At 44.2% G+C, this 24,704-nt stretch overlaps 1 long non-coding RNA gene across 2 annotated transcripts; it reads right to left on the reverse strand.

The window, feature by feature from the left end:
* Positions 1-2,580: 2,580 nt before the first annotated feature.
* On the reverse strand, positions 2,581-5,621 carry LOC109940834 (uncharacterized). 2 transcript variants are annotated; one of them, XR_002748853.2, is made up of 3 exons: positions 5,402-5,621; positions 5,203-5,316; positions 2,581-3,087 (listed from the first exon to the last, which is right to left on the reverse strand). It is a non-coding gene; the product is annotated as an uncharacterized lncRNA (long non-coding RNA). The 2 variants fall into 2 exon arrangements; XR_002263528.2 differs by lacking the exon at positions 2,581-3,087 and adding an exon at positions 4,669-5,113 and having other exon boundaries at positions 5,402-5,618.
* Positions 5,622-24,704: the final 19,083 nt, after the last annotated feature.

The raw sequence follows: 24,704 nt of genomic DNA on the forward strand, positions 1-24,704 counted from the left end.
GAGGTCCTTAGGACGAGGACATTTGTAGGTGGGAGGTTCTGTCATAGCGGGTATTGGAGCGAAGCCCGTTTCTTCGGACATTACATAGTGCTTCAAAAAATTTAAAATACTTACCTTGGAATACTCTTTCATTCTTAGCTTGCTCCTTTCTTGTAATAACTTATCTTTTGAAGTCGGGTAATAGAGTGCCAAATAATAGTCTACGCGTAGGAAGTATGGGATCAACGAAAGGTTGGTTCCATATTGATAGGTCATGCATGCATCATATTTAAACAATACTAAGTAATCTTCCCCTCTTATGGAGGTATGGCACGTACCAAGACTACCTAGCGGAAGGCAACTAGACCTCGAGGTGTACCCTGACACCAGTTGGCTCCTTGACATGAGCGGAGCAGTAGCGGAAGTAATGATCCCATAGGTGATCTGGAGGTCAGAGTTGAACGACTCACGACGGAACTACGCCATGGAAGCAGGGAGCGTGCGCTCGATAGCCGTCGTAATGCTAAGCTATCGGCGGAGGTTGACCGCTTGGAGCGGGAGATCGTGGAACGTGACAGGGCTATAGACTGGGCTGTAAATTCACGATCTATAGCCTAGGATTGCGAGGCGAATGCCCGAGCCCAGGTAGTGGAGCTAAGTGTAGCCTTGGAGAATCTGCAAGCATACAATAACACTTTGCATGAGAAAGTGCACGTGTTATACGACCAGCTGCATCCAAACGTACCACCGGAGGTTGCAGCAATGGGAGCCGGAATGTCAGGAGCAGCTGGCGGAGGACCGTATTGGGAGTTGGATCTCTTTGGAGCCCCTCCTTCCATGATCCTCACAAATGATCATTCTCCCGAAGTTGGCAGTGGAGCGGGAGCAGCCAAGGATGAAGATAACTAGATTAGTATAGTAGTAGGTGGTTTCCTTATGTAAATTAAATAAGGAAAGTTGAGTTGTACTAGTGAGTATGTATAATTAGTACTAGTGTGGCATAATGTAATAACGGTGGTGTACTTGTGGCATGTAATAATCGAGTATGTTTTGTTGTTTCTTCTTCAGATGCCATCCAAAACTCGTGCTCAAGATGGGGCGGGAACTTCCCGTGGTGGGGAGGAAACTCCAAACCCGCCGCCTGTACCTCCCACGTTGGATGAGGTTATCGATGCCTTAGTTAATGCCATTGCTGATAATACTCGTTTCCTGCGAGAAATGGCTAGGAATCAGTTTCATCTGCAGGGAGGCAGAGGTCAACCCCAAGGCCCCCCGAGACACCACATATTTGCAGTTTTCTGAAACTCGTCCACCTCTTTTTGTTAAAGCAGAAGAACCTTTGGAAGTGGATGAATGGATTCGGGTCATGGAGTAGAAATTCAGATTAATTCGGTGTATAGAAACTCAGAAGCCCTTGTTCGCTGCCCAGCGATTGAGAGGTCCCACCAGTACCTGGTGGGCAAATTTTGTAGCTATTCAACCTGAAGGACATCTTGTCACATGGGTAGAGTTCAAGCAGGTGTTTAGGGAACACTATATTCTAGAGGGGGTTTTACAGATGAAACTTGAGGAGTTTATACGTTTAAAGCAAGGAGGAGACTCGGTGATGCAACATCTCACCAAGTTCAATCATCTCTCCTAGTATGCTATAGAGCAAGTGGACACGGACTTGAAGAAAAAGAATTGCTTTATTGAAGACTGAACTAGAGAAGTTATTACAGTAAGTAACCAAATATTAAGTATGTGAATTTATTACAAGAAGCGACCGAACTAGAGAAGTCACCACAAACTTGTCTAATTCGAGCATGAATACCGAATTCATTAAGCAAGACTTCACATACTTAATGAATTTGGTATTCATGCCCGAATTAGACAAGTTTGTGGTGAATTCTCTAGTTCGGTCACTTCTTGTAATAAATTCACATACTAAATATTTGGTTACTTCTTGTAATAACTTCTCTAGTTCGGTCATCAATAAAACAATTCTTCTTCTTCAGGTCCGTGTCCACTTGCTCTATAGAATACTGCGAGAGATGATTGAACTTGGCGAGATATTGCATCATCGAGTCTACTCCTTGCTTTAAATGTATAAACTCCTCAAGTTTCATTTGTAAAACCCCTTTGGAATATAGTGTTCCCTAAATGCCTGCTTGAACTCTGCCCATGTGACAAGATGTCCTTCAGGTTGAATAGCTGCAAAATTTGCCCACCAGGTACTAGCGGGGCCTCTCAAATGCTAGGCAGCAAACATGGGCTTATGGGTTTTTGTACACCAAATTAATCTAGATTTCTGCTGCATGACCCGAATCCATTCATCCGCTTCAAAAGGTTCTTCTGCTTTAACAAAAAGAGGTGGACGAGTTTTAGAAAACTCCAAATACGTGGTGTCTTAGGGGGTCTTGGGGTTGACCTCTGCCTCCGTGCTGATGAAGCTGATTCCCAGCCATTCCTCGCAGGAAACGAGTATTATCAGCAGTGGCATTAACTAAGGCAGCGATAGCCTCAGCCAACGTGGGAGGTACAGGCGGCGGGTTCAGAGTTTCCTCCCCACCACGGGAAGTTCCCGTCCCGTCTTAAGGACAAGTTTTGGATGGTATCTGAAGAAGAAAGAACTAAACATACTCGATTATTACATGCCACAAATACACCACCTTTATTACATTATGTCAGACTGGTACTAATTATACATACTCACTGGTACAACTCAACTTTCCTTATTTAATTTACATAAGGAAACCACCACCTACTATACTACTCTAGTTATCTTCATCCTTGGCTGCTCCCGCTCCACTGCCAACTTCGGGAGAACGATCATCTGCGAGATTCATGGAAGAAGGGGCTCCAAAGAGATCCAACTCCCCATATGATCCTCCGCCAACTGCTCCTGACGTTCCGGCTCCCATTGCTGCAACCTCCGGTGGTACGTTCGGATGCAACTGGTCGTATAACACGTGCACTTCCTCATGCAAACTATTATTGTATGCTTGCAGATTCTCCAGGGCTACGCTTAGCTCCATTACCCGGGCTCGGGCATTCGCCTCGCAATTCCAGTCTATAGATTGTGAATTTATAGCCCAGTCTATAGCCCTGTCTCATTCCACGATCTCCCTGTAAAGTATTTTAAAATATTTTGAAGCACTAAGTAATGTCTGAAGAAACAGGCTTTGTTCCAATACCAGCTGTGACAGAACCTCCCAAGGTATTAGGCCCACCTACATATGTCCTTGTCCTAAGGACCTTAGACAGTCACGCAGGTGTGCATAATGACTCGACAAATTCGATTATCTGTATCGCCATCTCATGGCCCAAGAGCGCTTAACCCATTACGCAGACATTACAAATCATCGGAGTAAGGAATAAGTGGAACGGATTACAATAACATAATGTAGACTTAATGCTACATGTAAGTCAGTGACTAAGTCTTCATGTCCGAGAAGTAACGGTGATCCGAATCGATTAATACCCAGCTCGGAATCTCCAACCACACGACATATGTAGCACTTAACCCTTGCATATGTCAACTCGCACCTGGGTTTCTCAAGACCAGAATGGGTTCACGCCAACCGAGAGCACAGATTCTCCACCGTCCAGCCTCTTGCCATGGAGGGCACACGCTACTGTCGCCATCTCTCCTCTCCCATTGTGTGGTGGCCTTTCTGGTATTGGTTCGACAGAGGCAAAGCTTACCCATGATAAGGCATATGGCCAGTTAAAAGGTCCTCGGTCAGCACGCCTACATCGGCTCGGTCCTTAAGCGACTCAGACGGAGACACTACACCGAGACTCCCTTCTCGTGAAAGTCACCCGCCCGGTCTCGTCTTTATTATTTAAGACCTCAAAGTTTAGTACCTGGCAGAGGTACTTCTTTTCAGATGTTGAACCCATCACGACCGTGATGGATCCACCATCATCAGTATCTTCTGTGTAAAACAATCCCCATCCAGTGTGAAGCATCATCTTTTGTTTTAAAATAAAACATTTTATTTTTCTAGAGCAAGGCTAAGCATCATAAAAATCCTTTTCATAAAAGGGTATCAAGGAATGGTAATCCATTTTCCAAGGAAGGAAATGCATCAACTGTTTAGCACACAACTCTTGTCATCTAATGCATCATATGAGGTTATAAAGGTTTTAAACAACAAGGAAAGGGATAATGCACTGGGGCTTGCATTGTGTTGCAGGAGGTTCTGGTTCCACACCGCAAATGTCGAAGTAAAAGTTGTTCTCCGCTGGAATATTCTCAGTCTCGGAGACAACCTCTTCTTCTACTACGGTTTCTTCCTCGTGTTCTATACATGATAATACATGTATATGAATGCTTATGCTATGTCATGAATATGCAGTTACATAATAAAAAATATAATAAGTTGCATCTTGAATACAACTTTCATTCATGGTACAACTAATCACTAAGGTTTTCTAATTAGATATTTCTTTAGGATTAGTATTAAGTAACTAACCCTTTGAGGCTAGTTGTTGGGTTTTTGAGCAAACAGTCCAAATCATTTCAAACTTCACTCACAGGCTCTAATCATCATATTAAGCCTACTTAAAAAGTTTTATGATTTTTGGAATTACTAAACTATTGCTAAAATTCTAAAAGGCTTGGTTTAAGCACCTTTAAATGCTACATAATTCTAGGGTTGGGAAAAAATCTGGAAATTATTTTTATTAAAAACTATGTGATTTTAGGAATCTAAAAAATTGGTCTCATGATTTTACCATTTTCTACTATTTTCTACAGATTTCCCGAGTTGGCAGTAAAAAGAAAAAGATAAACCATGAATAGTGACAAGCCGGATCTGGCCCAAGTCGGCCCACGAATAGGGGAAAAGGCGCGCGCCTGCGCCTTGGTTTGCGTCGGGGCTCCAAGGGTTTCAAACAATCATGAAACGCCCGCTGGTACTGTTCTAATGTGTCACTGACATTTTCACTTAAACTCTTCCCTTCTTCCTTCACACGACCAGGCCTCCGACCACGGACGGCGGCGTGATTACTCCGGCGAACCTACATAGGCCGCCATACTTCATAATACATGCTCAAATTTGCTCTTACCCCTAATTCCACTCTTGGCGCCACACCAGGGATCGAAAATCAGGCATGAACTGAATCCAAGAGCTCAGTCTATGAGCACCTGCGGACCAGAAATCTTCACGGACTCGTTCGCAGTGATACAACGTGGTATCATTCGAAGTGAGAGTACGATAAGCTTTGGTAACTCACCTGGACTCAAGGACGATGGTCAGGAAGACGAGTGAAAGGATAGAGCGGTGAGTCAACGGAGGGAGTGTCCACGGCGGCGTTCCATGGTGGCGACACAGTGTTCCGGGGTTCCGGCTGTGGTAGAGTTCAATTGGGCGTGTCGATGAGCATCACGATATGTAAGAGAACTCAAAACACTCACAAGCCCAACCCAAGTTACCTCAGAGAGCTTTATCCACGGCGAGACGTCTCGCAACGGCGCGGATGACCGATTTGGGGGGATTTTCGAATTCCCGGGGTATGGTGGATGGCAGGATATGTTTGGGGTTGTGTTTGGTTTGTGACAAGGGGGCGGAGCAAGGGAATTCTCAATTTATAGAAGCCGGGCACGGTTGCTCTTAATTTGTACGAAAGGAAGCTTACTGTGGCGTCGAGATGAGTCACAGGAGTTTGCCAAACGTGGCGCTCACTGAGGGTAAAGTCTAGGGGGCAATTGGCTGTATTACACGACCTACAGTGATGTGATACATGGTTCATGGAGTGGCGCAATCGAGCTCACTGGGAGTCATGATGGCGTCGATGGCTCGGCCACGTTGCGGAGCCAGTGAATCACTATGAATGGACCAGTGCCAGAGACCACGTTCACTGCCCCTCCCCGATCTTTTCACCCCAGCTCTTATCCATGCCGAGCTCACTGCGATCTTTTCCGGCGGCCGCGAATCGTGACGTGGGATCAGCGATGAAGTGTCGGCGCCTCTGATCTTCTTCAGTTACTGCATGTACTGAATGGCTCATTCATCAACCTGACAGCGCGACTTGAGGAGCTTTGTTCTCCAATTTTTATGCGATGAACTATTAATCCGACTGCATCAAAGTTGTTGCCCATTATACCAGCTTCAACTTTGTTATAATGTTCTTGGTCAAATACTTACTGGATTAGACATAACTCGGTCTCAAAGTTAACCAGAGATCACTGACAGTTGAGTTTCAGTGCCTGAACCGATTGACAGCCCAACTTCTAGGCCATTTTGCTCCAATTTATGTATAGGTCTAGGGCTCAATCACTTAATCAAACTTGGACTACTATAGTAACTCTACAATTTTTTTGTAGTGACCCATGGCAAAATCTCCACAGATCAGGAGATATTAGGGCTTGAACTCGACCAGTTAACACTGTATTTCAGGGTTAAGTATAGGGGTTCTTTTGGGATCTTTTGCAATTTACTCCAATTTGTTACTCTACCACTTTGATATATGCACTTTGGTCCAAACGTGCATAGAAATTGAAGTCGCCTTAAAGAGCAAGCACTAATTAGGGTTTTTAGGGTTCCTATTAGGGTTTTGAGTATTCTAGGGTTTAAGTGGCACTTAAACTCTCTAAGTTTAGTCTTTCTTGAACATCTTTACTAACTTTTAAGAGCATGCTATAATTCTCATCTCACACACCCACATGCTTCTAATCCTTGGAAAAGTGCCCTATCCTAAGGTTAAAGATCAAGTCAAGTCATCACATCACAAGCTAATGCTAATGCATATGATGTCATGCCAGAGTTTTAGTTTTGGTAACACCAGGGGTGTTACATCAGATCCAACTTCCCATACGGTTCTCTTCTAAACTCTTTCATTCTTACCTTGCTCCTTTCTTGTAATAACTTCTCTTTTGAAGTCGGGTAATAGAGTGGCAAATAATAGTCTACGCGTTGGAAGTATGGGATCGACGAAAGGTTGGTTCCATAATCATAGGTCATGCATGCATCATATTTAAACAATACTAAGTAATCTTCCCCTCTTATGGAGGTATGGCACGTACCAAGACTATCGAGCGGAAGGCAACCGGACCTCGAGGTGTACCCTTGCACCAGTTGGCTCCTCGACATGAGGGGAGCAGTAACAAAAGTAATGATCCCCTAGGGGATCTGGAGGTCAGAGTTGAACGACTCACGATGGAACTACACCATGGAAGCAGGGACAAAGCGCGCGATAGCCGTCATTTTGCTGAGCTGTCAGCGGAGGTTGATCGCTTGCGGCGGGAGATCGTGGACTGAGACGGGGCTATAGACTGTGCTGTAAATTCACTTTTCACGATCTCCCATTTCTAAAACTCGTCCACCTCTTTTTGTTAAAGCACAAGAACCTTTGGAAGCGGATGAATGGATTCGGGTCATGGAGCAAAAATTCGAATTAATTCGGTGTACAGAAGCCCAGAAGCCCCTGCTCGCTGCCCAGCAATTGAGGGGTCTTCAGTACCTGGTGGACAAATTTTGCAGCTATTCAACCTGAAGGACATCTTGTCACATGGGCAGAGTTCAAGTAGGCGTTCAGGGGACACTATATTCTAGAGGGGGTTTTTACAGATGAAACTTGAGAAGTTTATACGTTTAAAGCAAGGAGAAGACTCGGTGATGCAATATCTCACCAAGTTCAATCATCTCTCCCAGTATGCTATAGAGCAAGTGGACACAGACCTAAAGAAGAAGAATTGCTTCATGAGTGGTCTAAATGATCAACTCCGGCGAAAGATGGCCACTTGCCTGGACCTCACTTATAGCAGGGCTGTGAGCACAGCGCTTTTGGTGGAAGCCAAGAATGCGGGACAGTGAAAAACAAAGAGATATGGGGGTGAGGGATCTTTTCAAGGATCTGAGAAGCGGTCGAGGTTGGTGATTCATTCTGTTAACCCAAATCGCTCTTTTCCTCGTCCATCCGCCTATCCTTTCAAGCAACCAGTTTTTATCTGTCCCACTCCTGCCCCCGCTCAAAATAATTAGCCGAGTGCCCCTGATACTTGTTTCCCCGCCTTACCCAGTTCATCAAATGGCTGCTTCAACTGTGGGAAGTCTGGACACTTCATCAAGAACTGTCCCTATTCAAAGCAGAATAAATCTAATTTTCAATAGACTTCTGGGAGCACATCTCAAGGAAAGGGAAATGTGGCCAACACTCCAGCGGGCAAAAATACAAGGAAAACTGGGCGAGTCTACTACACTCAAGTGGCTACCACCCCGGAAGGAGAACCAGTAATGATGGGTATGTTTCTCATTGCCAACCATCCCGTCGTCATCCATTTTGATTCTGGTGCATCACATACTTTTATGAGCCAAACTTTTGTTGAGAAGCATTGCATACATAGTATTGAATCAAAGGAGGGGTTTGTTATTCAATCACCTGGGGGTCAAATCTTTACTAAGTAAGTAGTCTTCCACGTACCCGTGAGAATGGTCAGACATGAGTTCCCTACCAATATGATAGTTATAAAGAGGCAAGATGTAGATGTGATTCTAGGCATGAATTGGTTAGCCCAGAATAAGGCTATTGTCACACTCGGTTTTGGAAGGTAAACCGAATGCGAACCATGTACGTGCCAGGATCAGAACTCACGTACACAACGATTACATAATTGGACATCATCACACAATGCCCAAAATATTTAGTGGAAAGGTAATTTAATTACATCAAGATGTCCGAGACATCCACAGAGTCTAATACATATCCATAGTGTTCAACATTAATATCAAAGTGCGGAGAAACGAAACGTAGAAGATAAGCCTACACAGGCAGCTGAATGGGGGTTTGCCACTAAAGTAAACTAGAACTCATTGTAGTCCTGGAACTCCTCAAAGTCCTCCATGTTACCAACATCTACTCCTGAGCACTGAGTACAGTGGGGACAACCTAGGGTGGGGTGGTTTGTAAAGCAAGGGTGAGTACACATCAACGTACTCAGCAAATGTCCCGTTTGGCTGAAGTGGACTAGCTTTATGTGGGGTTAGGGTCAAAGCAGTTGCTTTTAGTTGGTCAGATATTTATTATTAGTGGAAGCCAAGTTTTATCATATAACCAACTCGTGAATCATTTCCTCATCGAGGAACATCATTATCATCATCGAACCAAAATCATAAATAGAACCATTGTATATCGAACCATTTGTATATTTAATCAAAGAGGATCCCAAGGCCGCTCATAACCGTGAGCACGACTGATATATCAGTTTCTAACCCTCTGCACAGGTTGCACACTTTACCCACAAGTTGTGATTCCCATTCTGCCCGGGGTTCTAGCCTCCCCATTGATCACTACCAAGGTGACCTAGCAGGGTCTCAGTACGTAGCCTTTACAAAGATTTCCCAGAGGTCATAGTCGCCTGTTAAGTTTCTCTAGTTTGATAAACACAGTACATCTCCCCAAAGGATGGGTGACTAACAAAACCAAATCAAAGAACCTCTGCAACCAGCCTCGGCAGAGCAAGTACTATGCCCGGACCCCATTGACGGCCCTACGGTGAAGCCAACTACTCCTCTGGTTCCTCTAATTAATCAGCTAAGGGCGTCCCATTCCACCCTCATGGTTGCACTGTTATCCCGGGTTGTCACTCCCCAAACAGGTCCTTACGGAGAGGTACTCAGGAAACATCCCGAGCCCCCTAAAGTAATCACAAGAACCTCATCGGGATAACATCATCGTATCATAAATAATCACATCATGTACATTGATTAAGTTAAAGCAATAGCATAAATTAACTATGATTAACCCAAAAAGGTAACAAGGGTAAGGTAAATACAGACTAGTCAATCCTTAAGTTTCAATAATGTAATGCGGGACAGTGAATTATAAAGTAAAGTAGGACATGATAGGTTTGAGGACACTTGCCTTCACTAGGTTGTTGCTTAGAGGGATCTTCGGCAACACACTTAGGAACCACGAGCTGCTCGTTGTCTAAATAAAGCGATCATACATTCAATACATTTGGAAAGTACAAATGGACATCACATCAAGCATGTACCAACATTGGAACACATCTCAAAAGGTATAGTATTAGATAAAGGATAAAGAGATCAAATTATAGAATCAACTAATCTTAATTAGGAGTTGATTACTCTCTTAGTGTTTGAAACATATCTCAAAAAGGTAAAGTAGTAATTTAAACAAAGAAAGAGATTAAATTATAAGATGGACTAATCTCATTTAGGAATTGATTATTCTTTAAGTGTGGTCCATAATTACATAACCTAATTCTATTCATTTTGTTGAGACCTAAAAGTTAAACCAAAGATGAATTCATGTAATGCATATTACTAATCTCACAAGATTAAATATACTTTAACTTCTAGGGCTTTCATTTTATTTATTTCATTAAATGATCAAATTAACATATACATTAATCTTGTATTCTAGGTGTAAAATTAAAGTATACAGACTATAGCTGATCATAATTTATTTGGGCAGAGAATAATTTTATAAACATTTTACAATTTGAACCACTAAATTTGGAGTTCATATGAAAAATATGAAATAAACAAGTTTTGAAGTTTGAAATATGAAATTAGGGCTAATTCTATGATTAAACAAAAGCACAGGGGGCTATTTAAAATAAACCAGGGGCCTGCGCGCTAAAACTCAGGACGACGGGTTGATTTCCTAAAACCCGGGGGTCTCTTAAGTAAAACTTACACACGGGTACGGGGTGATCTCGACCATTGGATCAGAGATCAATGGCCAGTATTTAATCATGCGGACGCGCGCGTGGGCGCGACTGACAGGCGAGGATAGGATGTCAGCGAGCCAGGGCGGACTGGCCAGCCAGGCCTAGCGGCAGGGGCGCGGGTGAGGGGGAGAGAGAGGGGTGGTCAGATCTAGATCGGAGGGCTGGGATTAGATCCGTTCAGCTAAGGTTTAAACCGCCCAATCTCGGACGGATGCCCGAGATCTAACGGCTGGGGTCGGACACAAGCGCGGTTGCGCCGCTCGGTCCCACGGTGAGAGCTCGTCGGAGACGAGGGGATTGGCCACGGTGGGGCTCCAGAGGCTTGGGGAATAGCTCGGGCGCGCCCAGGGTGGTCCGGAGGACTCTACCATGGGCACAAAGCCGGCACGGGGACACCAGATGGCGCAGACCATGGCGAGGCGGGCTAACGGCGACACGAATCAACTCCGGCGAGCAACCGCGCGATGACCAGGACAATAAACAGGGAAATAGGGGCGCGGGGAGATTGCTAATGTTGAGCAGAAACACTAGAGTATCGGGGCAACGGCGGAGGCGCAGGGACGCCTTGGGCCAACAGTGGCGGAGCTCCGGCTGCACAGGAAGAACTCTAGTGAGCGCGGACTGGGTGGACTAGAGGGATTAGGGGCGAACCGAGGGGTGTTCCATGTGGCGGGTGATAGGGTAGAGCTTACCGGAGCAACAGACGCGTCGGGGAGTTCCACGGCGACCGTAGAACGGGCGACGGACGTCGGTGGGCAGTGGCGGAGCTCTCTGGTCACGCGTGCAGAGCAAGAGAGAGGGCGAGGGGGTTTGGCTGAGGGCGCAAGTGAGCGAGGGGAGGTGGGCGAGCAGGGCACGAATTTCAAAAGGGATGCAGGCATGAGGACATGGCCGGGGAGGTTGTGGATGACTAACAGGTAGGCTGGGAGGGACAGAGAGATAGAGAGAGCGGGCGCGGGGAAAAGGAACGACGCCGATAGATCGACCCCACAGAGCAGCGAGAGGGAGAGAGGGAGCGGCACCGAGGGCACGCAAGGGCGGGCACGCGCGCGGGACTGGGCCGGCTTGGGCTAAATGGGTCGAAATGGCTTTTTCTATTTCCAGGGAATTTCTAATGCCTTTTCTATTTATTTTCTCTAGGATTTTCAATTCAAATTCTAATCAAGTTTCAAATTCAAACAAATCAAACATGTGCAACAATTCGAAGAATAATTGGGGTTCAACATGATGCAACATTTCATAACTCATATGTTTTGGGCAAAATAAAATAAATAATCCCTCACTAATTAAACTAACCCTAATCAAAAGAGGAAGAGAAGGAGAGAAACTAGAGAGATAGAAACTAGAGTGAGATAGAGAAGAGTAACACCTGAATTTGGATGATAATAAGAAAGAAATTTTATACCCCCAAATTCAGGGTGTTACAGACCTATCCCCTTAAAAGAATCTCGCCCTCGAGATTTAGGGCTGGCTAGCAAAGAGTTCAGGGTATTTGGCTCTCAGATCATCTTCTCTTTCCCAGGTTACTTCTTCTGAGTGATGGCCCCATTTGACTTTGCACATCCTGATGGTGTTCCTCCGAGTGACCCGATCTGTTGTCTCCAGAATTTGAGTTGGCTTCTCAATATACGTCAGATCTTCCTGAACTTCAAGGTCTTCCGTTGGCAACTGCTCTTCTGGGACTTGCAAGCATTTCTTTAACTGAGACACGTGGAACACATCGTGCACCACGGACAGATTCTCTAGTAAGCCGAGTTGATAAGCCACTTGTTGGGGGCCTTCATCTTCCGAAGGTCCTCAAAAACACGACTAACATGTTTTCCAAGTATAATACATTCACAGGGACCTTCGGCCTTGGAACAAAGCTATACACGATATGAAAAGCGTGGTCTGGGAGAAGGATGAACCGTTCCAAAGCTACGCGTGGAGAAGCTTCGGCTTAGCGGTGGAAAATGAAATCGACTTAAAGAGGAAAAGACTATCTAGTCCTTGATAGATTGTCCTTAAGTCAATAGTAAATATCAAGGGCATGGATGTAATTTTACACAGGCTACGTCATGTGCCTATAAATAGATGAACAGTAGCACCATACTGTTCACGCTGACTTGTATTCACTCGCTCATCACACTCGGATTCTCACCTTCTATCAAGTCGAAGGTATAAATGTAATTCAATATTGTCCATGTTTATTCATGATTATATAATAAAAATGTCTTAATGATATCATATGATTATCCATGTTTTTTATATGAGTCATATGATCCTGCTTTCCATTGTATATTGAGATGATGAAGGTACGTCCTTCATGACCTTCGTCTGAAGATCATTATATCCTAAGGGAAATAATGCTTCGAAGGACGAAGGTCTTTAACCATTAACATTTGTGTTGCCTTGTTCTTAATTCATAGCATTAGAGAACAAGTCATCAACATTAGCGCCCACCTCCGGTGAACTCATTCGACCATCTTCGGCAAAGTTGTGACCTTCGTCATGCCGTCGAAGAAGTCTTCAGGGCTAGGGGCTGCATTGCAGCCACTGGACGTCAACCAAGAAACACTACACGAAGCCAGAAGCCAAAAAAGGAAGGCTACAAGTCCAACGCCTCAGGAGGAGTTGGACCAAGAAATAAGGGACCTCGAAGCCATCCATCAGTAGGTGTTGGAGACTTGTACTTAAATGCTATGAATTAAGAACAAGGCAACATAAAATGTTAAATGTTAACATCCTTCGTCCATGAAACATTATTCTCTTGAGAATAATGTTTTCGAACGAAGGCTGACAAGAGCATAGTTACGAAGCTTAAACCATCGTAATAAAATTTCAGCGGAAATTATAAGATAACATAAAATAAAAGGTATGAGAAGGACAAATAAAACATGTACAAATCACATTATAATTACTTAATATATTGAATTATTGGATACAGAAATACCTTTGCCTTGGCAAAAGGTTGAATTCCGACAGATGCGATTGCAAAATACCAGAATGCGTGAACAGCAACGGAATACTGTTCACTATTTATAGGCACAGGACGCAGCCTGTGAGGAATTACAAGTATGCCCCTTATAAAAGCTTACAACATTGACTCAGACCTTCATGGACTAAAAAGTCATTCTATCTTTAAGTCGGTTTATACTGTCGAAGCTTCATGGAAAGGAACCTTCGGCCATCTCATGCAAACAGCTTCAGCCGAAAGCCGCTTCTCCCTTGAAGACCTTCGGCGACGAAGCATAGACCCAACAGTAGCCCCTTTCGCGGTGCTAGATCGTTTTTCGTAACGAGCTTGATCCGTGAAAAAAGTCTCTTAAGCTTCGGGGAGCCGCCGAAGGTCCAAAAAACACCTTCCCTGAGCTCGTTGCCGAGAAACGATTTAATTTCCCAGCACGTAGCGGTCCCACCTTGTAGAGTTTACTGTTTGTCCCTGCGGTCCACCGCGCAGCGAGCGCAAGCGGGTGTGCGCCTGGTGTAAAAACTCTGGCGCTTCGCCTTCTTACCTGCAGCACTATATAAACAGACGAGTAGGTGTGAAGTTACCACAGCATTCATTGCTATTTGCACTGTTTTCCTGCCAAAATTTTTAACCATCACCGAAGCTTGTCTGTTAGAATCGAACGAAGCTCCAGTTTGAAACCTGCTTCGGAGGAAGAAAATATTAAAGTTTCACAAGTTCATAATTGAATGGCCAGAGTCCGCTCTACCGCCAGGGTTGAGCGCGAGGGGGAGGAAACTGAAGCTTCGGAGACTCTCCCCATCTCCGAAGCCATGCAACGATCGGGTCTAGTGACTTCGGAAAAGATCCCTCATGATGATGCAGAACAAGCAGAACAAGCAATCGCTGAAGCAGAGGAAGAAGATATTGAGGAAACTGATTCCGAAGATGATTATCGCATTGCCATGCCAAGCAAGCCGAGCCACTTGGACTTCGGAAAATCTACTGTTTCGAAGGCTGATCTGTCCAAGATGGTAAAATCGGGCTTTTTCACTGAAAATCAGAAGAAGCTTTTGCGCATCGGGGGAGAAGAGACTACCCCAAAACCGGAGAAAGATGAAATTGTTATTTTCAAGAGCTTTTTAAAGGCTGGATTAAGATTCCCCCCTACATGGGATCATTGGAGAGGTGCTGAAGAGGTTCGGTATCTATTTTCATCAGCTGACCCCTAACGCTATCGTTAGGCTTATTGTTTATATCTGGGCACTCCGAAGCCAAGCAGTGGAACCATTTGCGGACAGCTTCTGCCGGGTTCACGAGCTGCATTATCAAACAAAGGCTAGAAAAGATGGATTGCACGATAATTTTGGTTGCTATAACTTTGCCTATCAGAAAACTACAAAGTTCCCTGTAATTAGCTACCGAAGCAAGTGGGCAACAGGCTGGAAATCAGAGTGGTTCTATGTCAAGGTTGATGACGACAAGGAAAAGCTTGTACAAAGCCCGCTGGAATTAATCTTCGGAGAAACCCGACCTCGCTGCAACATGACACCCGAAGGTCCAACACAACAAGCAATGAGTGAATTCAGAATTATTGCAGAGCATATCAGCACAAGGGACCTGGTTCAAGAGTTTTTAGCATTCAAAGTTTTTCCCAGTTTGAAAGAATGGGAAATGCCGAAGCTACAGGGGGAAAAGAAAGAAGGTGAACTCGTACGTTTACCTTACTATTTCAAGTTTAAAAAGTTCTTTAAAGCACCTTGCCAAGAGTGGCTAGATACGATTGAAGCAATGTGCAATGAAATACTTGGCAATTACTCTAAAAAAGAAGATCAATTGATGACTGCGGCCTTCGGCACCCGTCCGAAGCGAAGGCTAAACCGAGTGTTGGACGCTCTGGAGTTTGAATACCCAGACTATGAAAATTTAAACAAAAATGCCGGAGGCCAAAAAAGGAAGAGGATGACCGAAGCTTCAAACAAAGATGAAGAAGAGACACCGAAGAAGAAGATTCCAAAGAAAAAGAAAGCATCTTCTCCGAAACAAAAAATATCTGATGAAGAAAAATCCCCCGCATCACCCTCTACCACTGATGTAGAGGCCATTCTGCAGGTAATGACTGAATCCATGCCTGCGAAGCTAAGTCCACTAGGGCCTCGACTGACAAAATTTTTTCCGAAGGAAAAGGAGCCCGAAAGAATGAAGAAAACAACTAAAGTAAAAAGACAGAGGATGATCGGTGTGACAGAAGTTATCGACAAGACACCGCCAAGAGCTTCAGCTTGAAAAATACCAGCGGCTGCGGAAGAGACAAATATTGAAATTGCACCTTCGGAGGTCACAGCCGCCGAAGCTGCCTCAGTTGAAGATCTGAACCTAGAGAGCACATTTGAACATATTGACCAAATACTGCTAGACATGACTACAGAAGAAGTTACCACCACCGCCGAAGAGGCCGCGACCGTAGCGTCGGCGAAAGGGAAAGAAATTGCTGATGAAGCTTCGGAGAACGAAACTTTCATGTTCCGGAATTTAATCGGAGAACAATTATCAAAAGCGGAAATAAAAGAGCTTAAAGAATACGCCAAATCCTGCGGATACAAGCCTGGAGCGCTCCTCTTCGGAGGCGTTGATGATGAAAAATTGGGCTGTATCCGAGATCAAACTGGAGCCAAAATTATCAGTACTCTGTCCAAGAATATCGGATTTCCGAAGCTAGAAACGGACATCAGCCGCTACCGACGACAACATGTCGTTGGCAGCTTATTTTATTCCAACTTCAAGGTGAACTGCTTTTCCCTTAACCTTTATTGTTTCTAAGAACGAAAACATGTCTGACGAAGGTTGTTTTCGTGCAGAGTATGCTTCTGAGCAAAGCCTTGCAGATGCAACAAGATTTTGAAGATAAAAAGCACGAAGTCATGATTGAAAATTTGGAAAGCAAAATAAAGGAACAATCAGATGCCTTCGAGAAAAAGAACTTTGAGCTCCAGGCAACCGAAGGACTATTGGCGGAAGCTGAAGCAAAAATAACAGAACTGAACACGAAGCTTCTCCGCCAGTCTGAGCAGTTCGAACAAGAAAAACAAGATCTTAATGCAAAACTTAAAGCCGAAGCTCAAAAGAATTCAGATTTGAAAAAACTACTGGCAAGTTTTCAAGAAAGCTGCTTGGAATTCAGCCACAGATGCATTCATCGGTTAAAAAAGATTTTTTACTCAGTTGGAGCCAGCAGTGGAAAATTTACCCCCTCAGCTGAAGATCTACCAAAAACCTTCGAACATATTGAGGGGGAGATTGACGAGCTCGACGAAGTCATAGCTGGGCATGGTGACTTCTGTGCCTGGGTGGCTTCTCGAGGCACTGCTGCGGCTTTCCTGAAGGCTGGCTGCGAGCATGGAAGGATTGTGAATAGGCCAAATTTCACTTTGTCGCCATCAATCCTGGACGACATTCCTGATCTTGCCCGAAGTATCTCGAATAGATTTATAAAAATGATATGGACAAAAGGTGGGCGAGAAAAGGCAGGAGACGAAGCTCGTAGCCACCTTGAACCAGTAAGAAACCATACCTTGTGCTTACCTTTTCTTGTAAGCTCGATTTTGACTTACAACGATCTTATTCATGTAGGATGACGAACCTGAAGTCGAAGGTCATAAATGATGCCGAAGCCGCCGAAGCCGAAGCTCCTTGGGGATTAGATAGTAGACTGTAAACAATGCTTGAGAAACTTTTGAGAGCTTTTGTAAACGTAACTTTTGTGAATGTAAACAATGCCGAAGGTCTTTAATGAATTCTGTTCATACCTTATTATATATCCTTACCCTCCCATTGCTGTATAGGAAATGCTTTGATGTGGACGAAATTTTTCTTTTTTGAGCCGTCGGCGAAAAAACACCTTCCCTTCTTTTCGTACGCAGCGAAGCATAGAGAACAACATTTTCCCTTTTTTCCGAAGCTCTCTTTTTTGTGCACGAAGCTCTTTCTTCCCCTTCTTTTTCCTCTTTTTGCTGAAGCAACCATTTATGCCATGAAGATGACTATCCTACTTATGCCTAGATGAATGTTTATGAATGCAAATGTTATGACGTAATGTGATGTGCAAATGCATGGCCAAACACGTATCCGAAGTCATATTCATAACCATTTTAAGAACAATCACACCTCAGCTCTGCATTCCCTTAGGAACGACTTTGGAGCTTCTTCGCCTTTACTTTTGGCGGAATCAGCGTTGACTTTTCGCTGTAAGCTCTGCATTCCCTTAGGAACGACTTTGGAGCTTCTTCGCCTTTACTTTTGGCGGAATCAGCGTTGACTTTTCGCTGTAAGCTCTGCATTCCCTTAGGAACGACTTTGGAGCTTCTTCGCCTTTACTTTTTGGCACTCGATGGTGCGTTCTCAGCTTTTACATTTACATTCTTTGGGGGATTTTGCTCTTATAGAACTAAAAAAGAAAATTACACGTGATGGCCCCATTAAAAACCTTTCTCCCCCTTCGGAAAGGAAAAGGGTGCCATGAAAGAAAAAATAAAAAATAAAAAATATGAAAAATTACATCGAATTATACATAATATCGCCGAAGCTCATCCGCATTCCAAGATCTAGGAATGTCGTTGCCGTCCATATCCTTCAATCTGTATGAACCGGGTCTTGACGAAGATGCTACTAAGAAAGGTCCATCCCATTTCAATTGTAACTTGCCCACTGTTTCTGGATTGGCCACTCTCCGAAGCACCAAGTGTCCTGGCTCAATATTCTTTAGTCGAACCTTCTTATCTCGCCATTTAATTGTTTCGGCTTGATATTTGTTGATGTTTTCCACGGCTTGCAACCTGATCCCTTCTAAAGCATCTTTTTCCACAGAATAATCAGCTTCGGAACCTGATGCTGCCGAAGCTATTACCCTTATTGATCCGGTTTTAGCTTCTTCTGGAGTTATTGCTTCGTCACCAAATAATAACTTGAATGGGGTAAAGCCGGTAGACCTTGATGTTGTTGTATTATGGCTCCACACCACTTTGGTTAACTGATCTGGCCACTTTCCCCTTGGTTGATTGAAAATTGACTTCATTATTCCTGTCATTATAATACCATTGGCTCTTTCAACAAGTCCATTTGACTCCGGATGTCTGACTGATGCAAAATGGATCTTCGTACCAATTTGATCACAGAAATCCCTAAAAGCTTCGGAGTCAAACTGTGTTCCATTATCCACAGTGATAGCCTTTGGTACCCCGAAACGACAAACAATATTCTGCCAAAAAAACTTTTGGACGGTAGCCGAAGTTATTGTAGCTAAAGGCTTTGCCTCAATCCACTTAGAAAAATATTCCACCGCCACTACAACGTATCTTAGGTTCCCTTGGGCCGGTGGTAACGGACCTAACAAGTCAAGGCCCCACCTTTGCAATGGCCAAATGGGTTGTATGAGTTGTGTTAAGGACGAAGGTTGTTTTTGATCTCGTGCACATTTCTGACAACCTTCACACTTTTGAACTAACTCCGCTGCATCCGAAGCCGCCTTCGGCCAATAAAATCCTTGGCGGAAAATTTTTCCAAGCAATGGCCTGGATCCAATGTGAGATCAGCAGAGGCCTGCATGTATTTCTTTCATCAACTCAATACCTTCGGTTCTGGATAAACATTTGAGTAGCGGAGCACAAACTCCATGCTTGTACAATTCTCCTTCTATCATGACATATGGACGAGCCCTTGCCTCTATCCTCCTGTTATAAGCTTCGTCATCTGAAAGGAATTTTCCCTGAAGGTAGGAGATGATCTCAGTTCTCCAATCCTCGCTATAAACAGGAGATATGTTGAGGACTGCTCTTTCAAGAAGTTCTACCGAAGGAGCTTTTATTGTTTCAAAGAATACATCCGAAGGTAAGGGCAGCCCCTGTGCTGCTGACTTAGCTAGCAAATCAGCATGTTCATTTTGTCCTCTAGGGATATTTTTGACAGAAAACCCTTCGAAGGAAGCTTCAACTCTTCGAACCATATCCAGATATTTTTCAAGCTTCGGATCCTTAGCCTTGCAACTCTTGTCAACATGACCCAAAACAATCTGGGAATCAGTTTTAAGTATGGCCCTTCTTATTCCCATTGCTTTTAACTTCCGAAGACCTAAAAGCAAGGCTTCGTACTCGGCAATGTTATTTGTGCAACTAAAGTCAAGCTTCGCCGCATAACAAGTTTTAACCTTGGAAGGTGAAACCAACACAGCAGCCGCTCCTGCTCCGAAGGTTCCCCAAGATCCATCGCAAAACACTGTCCATGCTTCGGCATCTTTATTTGTTTCTTCCTCCTGAGCCCCTGGCGTCCAGTCAGCAATGAAATCTGCTAATGCCTGAGACTGAATCAAAGATCTATGAACATATTCAATACAGAATTCGTTGAGTTCTGCAGCCCATTTTCCAATCCTTCCAGTAGCTTCTCGGTTCCTCATGATATCCTTCAGAGGTTGTGAAGAAGGAACAATTATGTTCTAAGCTTGGAAATAGTGCCGAAGCTTCCTGGAAGCCATCAAGACAGCATACAGTACCTTCTCCAACTCTGTATAATTTTTCTTTGATAAACTAAGAACCTCGGAAACAAAATATATCGGGGCCTGCCTCTTGTCTTGACCATCGATCTTTTCCTGGACAAGTGCTGCACTTACCGCTGAGTGCGAAGCTGCCACATATAATAATAAAGGAGCCCCTGGCATTGGTGGAGTCAATGTTGTTAGGTCTATCAAATACTGTTTCAGTTCTTCGAAAGCCTTCTGCTGGATTGGTCCCCATTGAAAGACTTCGGCTGACTTCAGCACTTCGAAGAATGGTAAGTTTCTCTCTGCTGATCTAGATATGAATCTATTGAGAGATGCCAATCTCCCTGTCAATCTTTGAGCCCCCTTCTTTGTAGTTGGTGGCTCCATCCGAAGTATAGCCTCAATTTTACTTGGATTAGCTTCAATTCCCTTTGTTGAAACCAAGCATCCAAGAAATTTCCCTTTCTTCACTCCGAAGACACATTTTTCTGGATTTAACTTTAAGCCAGCTTGCCTGAAACTGGCGAAGGTCTCCTGCAGATCAGCAATATGATTTTCCTGCTTCGTGCTTTTTACAATGATGTCATCAACATAAGTTAGCACATTTCTGCCTATTTGAGATTGGAGAACCTTCGCAGTCATTCGGCTGAAACTTCCTCCAGCGTTTTTGAGCCCTTCAGGCATCCGAAGATAGCAATATGTGCCACTTGGAGTTATGAAGCTAGTCTTCGGCTCATCTTCCTTCTTCATCCAAATTTGGTGATAGCCTGAATAACAGTCTAACAGACTCATGAGCTCTGAAGAAGCTGCTGCATCAACTAAAGAGTCTATCCTTGGTAATGGGAATTCATCCTTCGGACAAGCCTTGTTAAGATCTGTAAAATCGATGCACATTCGCCACTTGCCATTGGCCTTTTTTACCATAACAGTGTTAGCTAGCCATTCTGGGTACTTCACTTCTCTGATAACTCCTGCACTGAGGAGTCTTTTGACTTCGTTGCGAGCACCTTCAGCTTTATCATCTGACATTTTCCGAAGCCTTTGCTTTCTGGGTCTAAAGGATGGATCGACATTGAGCGAGTGCTCAATAACATCTCTATTAACTCCACAGAGATCATTGGCTGACCATGCAAAAACATCTTTGTTGTTGAACAAGAACCTTAGCAAGGTTTTCTCTTGTGCTTCGGATAACTGAGAGCTCAACAGCACCTTCTGTTCTGCTACATCCTCACATAAGAGCATGGGCTTCGGCTGATCTGCTGAAGCTGCTTTCTCCCTTCTGAATTTGTATTGTTCGCAAGCTTCAGCTCCATCTATGTTATGGATTGCTTTTGAATCAGTCCAGTTTCCTTCGGCCCTTCTGGCAGCTTCCTGGCTTCCATGAATAGCGATGGGTCCCTGATCCGAAGGTATCTTCATGCAAAGATAAGCGGGGTGAAGGATTGCTTCGAAGGCATTGAGGGTACCACGACCAATAATTGCATTATAAGGGTATTCCATGTCAACAATGTCAAACATAATTTGCTCAGTTCTAGTGTTATTGATGAATCCGAAGGTCACTGACATGGTGATCTTTCCCAGTGCTACAATCTGTCTCCCTCCGAAGCCACAAAGAGGATGTGTAGCATCATGAATCTTATCTTCTGGCTCTTGCATTTGCCTGAAGGCTTTAGCAAATATGATGTCAGCTGCACTGCCTGTGTCAACCAAGACATTGTGAACCAGAAATCCTTTGATAACACAAGAGATAACCATGGCATCGTTGTGTGGGTAATCTTTGAGCTGAAGGTCCTCTTGGGAGAAGGTAATAGGAATGTGAGACCATCTTGACTTGATGAAGGGTCCTTGCACCCCAACATGCTATACCCTTCTCTGTGCGTTTTTTTCTGCTTCTTATTGGCTGGCTCTGAGGACGAACCGCCTGTAATCGGGAGCACCAGCTTCGGGTCCGAAGCAGCCCCAGCTCGATCATTGAACGAAGCCATCAGCTCAAAAAGTGGAAGTGAGTTCACCGGAGGTGGGCGCCAATGTTGGAGACTTGTACTTAAATGCTATGAATTAAGAACAAGGCAACATAAAATGTTAAATGTTAACATCCTTCGTCCATGAAACATTATTCTCTTGAGAATAATGTTTTCGAACGAAGGCTGACAAGAGCATAGTTACGAAGCTTAAACCTTCGTAATAAAATTTCAGCGGAAATTATAAGATAACATAAAATAAAAGGTATGAGAAGGACAAATAAAACATGTACAAATCACATTATAATTACTTAATATATTGAATTATTGGATACAAAAATACCTTTGCCTTGGCAAAAGGTTGAATTCCGACAGATGCGATTGCAAAATACCAGAATGCGTGAACAGCAACGGAATACTGTTCACTATTTATAGGCACAGGACGCAGCCTGTGAGGAATTACAAGTATGCCCCTTATAAAAGCTTACAACATTGACTCAGACCTTCATGGACTAAAAAGTCATTCTATCTTTAAGTCGGTTTATACTGTCGAAGCTTCATGGAAAGGAACCTTCGGCCATCTCATGCAAACAGCTTCAGCCGAAAGCCGCTTCTCCCTTGAAGACCTTCGGCGACGAAGCATAGACCCAACAGTAGGTCCAGAGGAAGAAGGAGAAGATGCTTCGTCTCTCCGATCTACAGAAGAAGATCGATGAGGCTGCTGAGGAAATGCACCATCTCACTCAAGATGACCACGACCGAAGACCTCAACATAGAGAGCTTCGTCAGGACAATTCCTACGATGATGATGAATGATATGATGATTTCCATCATGGAAATTTTGCTTTTGGTGATGCTTCTCCTCTATCAGCAGAACTGCAGGCTACCCCATGGCCACCATCATACAAGCCACCCCAACTCCCCATGTATGATGGGCACTCATATCTAAAGCAGTTTCTGATGAGCTACGAAGCAACCATATCTTCATATGGGGGCAATACTGCAGTCATGGCGAAATCCTTCGTCATGGCAGTCAAGCATGTTGCACAAACCTGGTACTCCTCTCTTCAGCCAGGAACAATCACGTCATGGCAGAAGCTGAAGGACATGCTGATCACCAGTTTCCAAGGGTTCCAAACAAAGCCAGTTACTGCTCAAGCTTTGTTCCAGTGCATGCAAGACCTCGAAGAATACCTCTAGGCGTATGTCCGAAGGTTCTTGTGTCTGAGAGCACAAGCGCCCACAGTGCCTAATGAAATCGTCATTGAGGCCTTGATCAAAGGGCTTCGGCCAGGATCTACGGCTCAATACTTTGCCAGGAAACCCCCTCAGACCCTGGAGAAGCTGCTTCACAAGATGGATGAGTACATCCGGGCCGATAATGATTTCCGCCAGAGAATGGAAGAAGCTTATAGGTTTTCTGAGATGACTAGGGGCTTCGGAGGAAGGCTTCACCCTAGGCATGTTAGATCAATCCACAATTCCAGTTAGAGTGATGACAGAGGAAGCCAGTTTCAGAGGCCACAACATAGCTCACAATCTTCAGGGCAACAACAAAGCTCTTTAAGGCCACTAACTCCAAGGGGCAAAGGCGGCAGGAGCTTCGGAGGAAGATATGGGGATCAACCCAGGAAACTCTATTTCTTATTCTGTGGTGAAGACAAGGGCCACACTACAAGAACATGCCAGGTCACCATTCATAAGCAAAAAGAGATTGCCGAAGCAGAAGCCCGGCAGAATCAGCCGAAGTAGGTTTTACATACTGCTTCGTGCTACTCTCCCTACATACTAGAATACGTGGGTAATCAACCTGCAGCTTTTGTTGCTTCGGCAAGTCATTCACAAGCTTCCTGGCCTCAGCTCCCACTGCCACCACCATTGCCACCTACTCATACCCGAAGCCAGCAGCCAGAAGGGCACCAGCACGCCCAATAGCAGCGCAACTTCAGGGAGGAGTCCGAAGCTCGTACAGTCAACAGAACTGTACCAGAGTCGAAGCATATATACTGAGGAATATCCTACTTTCAATGTACTTTTATCTTTTATGCCATTTTATTTTCTATGTGAGAAACAAGTAATGAAGAACTCAATTTCAATTTCTTGTAATAATTGTGCCTACACCAGAGTGAAATATATCTTCCTCATGGATATATGAAGCTCGAAAGATGTCTCTAAGGAAACGAAGTAAATTTCGAAGCTCAAAAGTCGTTCCTAAGGGAATGTAGAGTCAAAAATTACGATCTAAAGCTTCAAAAGTCGTTCCTAAGAGAGCGCAGTGTAAGTTTTCTGCTCAAAAGTCGTTCCTAAGGGAATGCAGAGCCAAAAATTACAATCCAAAGCTACAAAAGTCGTTCCTAAGGGAGCGCAGCGCAAGTTTTCTGCTCAAAAGTCATTCCTAAGGGGATGCAGAGCCAAATACTACCGAAATATAAGGTGAAGAAGCTCAAAAGTCGTTCCTAAGGGGATGTAGAGCTTAAATACCACCGAAATAGAAGGTGAAGAAGCTCAAAAGTCGTTCCTAAGGGGATGCAGAGCTTAAATACTCAAAAGACGTTCCTAAGGGGATGCAGAGTCTTGTGTATTCCAGTATGGGCGTGTGGGTGTGTGTCTTCAGCATCCTCA

This window comes from Zea mays, chromosome 7, assembly GCF_902167145.1.
Source record: "Zea mays cultivar B73 chromosome 7, Zm-B73-REFERENCE-NAM-5.0, whole genome shotgun sequence".
In the NCBI taxonomy this organism is placed as follows: domain Eukaryota; kingdom Viridiplantae; phylum Streptophyta; class Magnoliopsida; order Poales; family Poaceae; genus Zea; species Zea mays.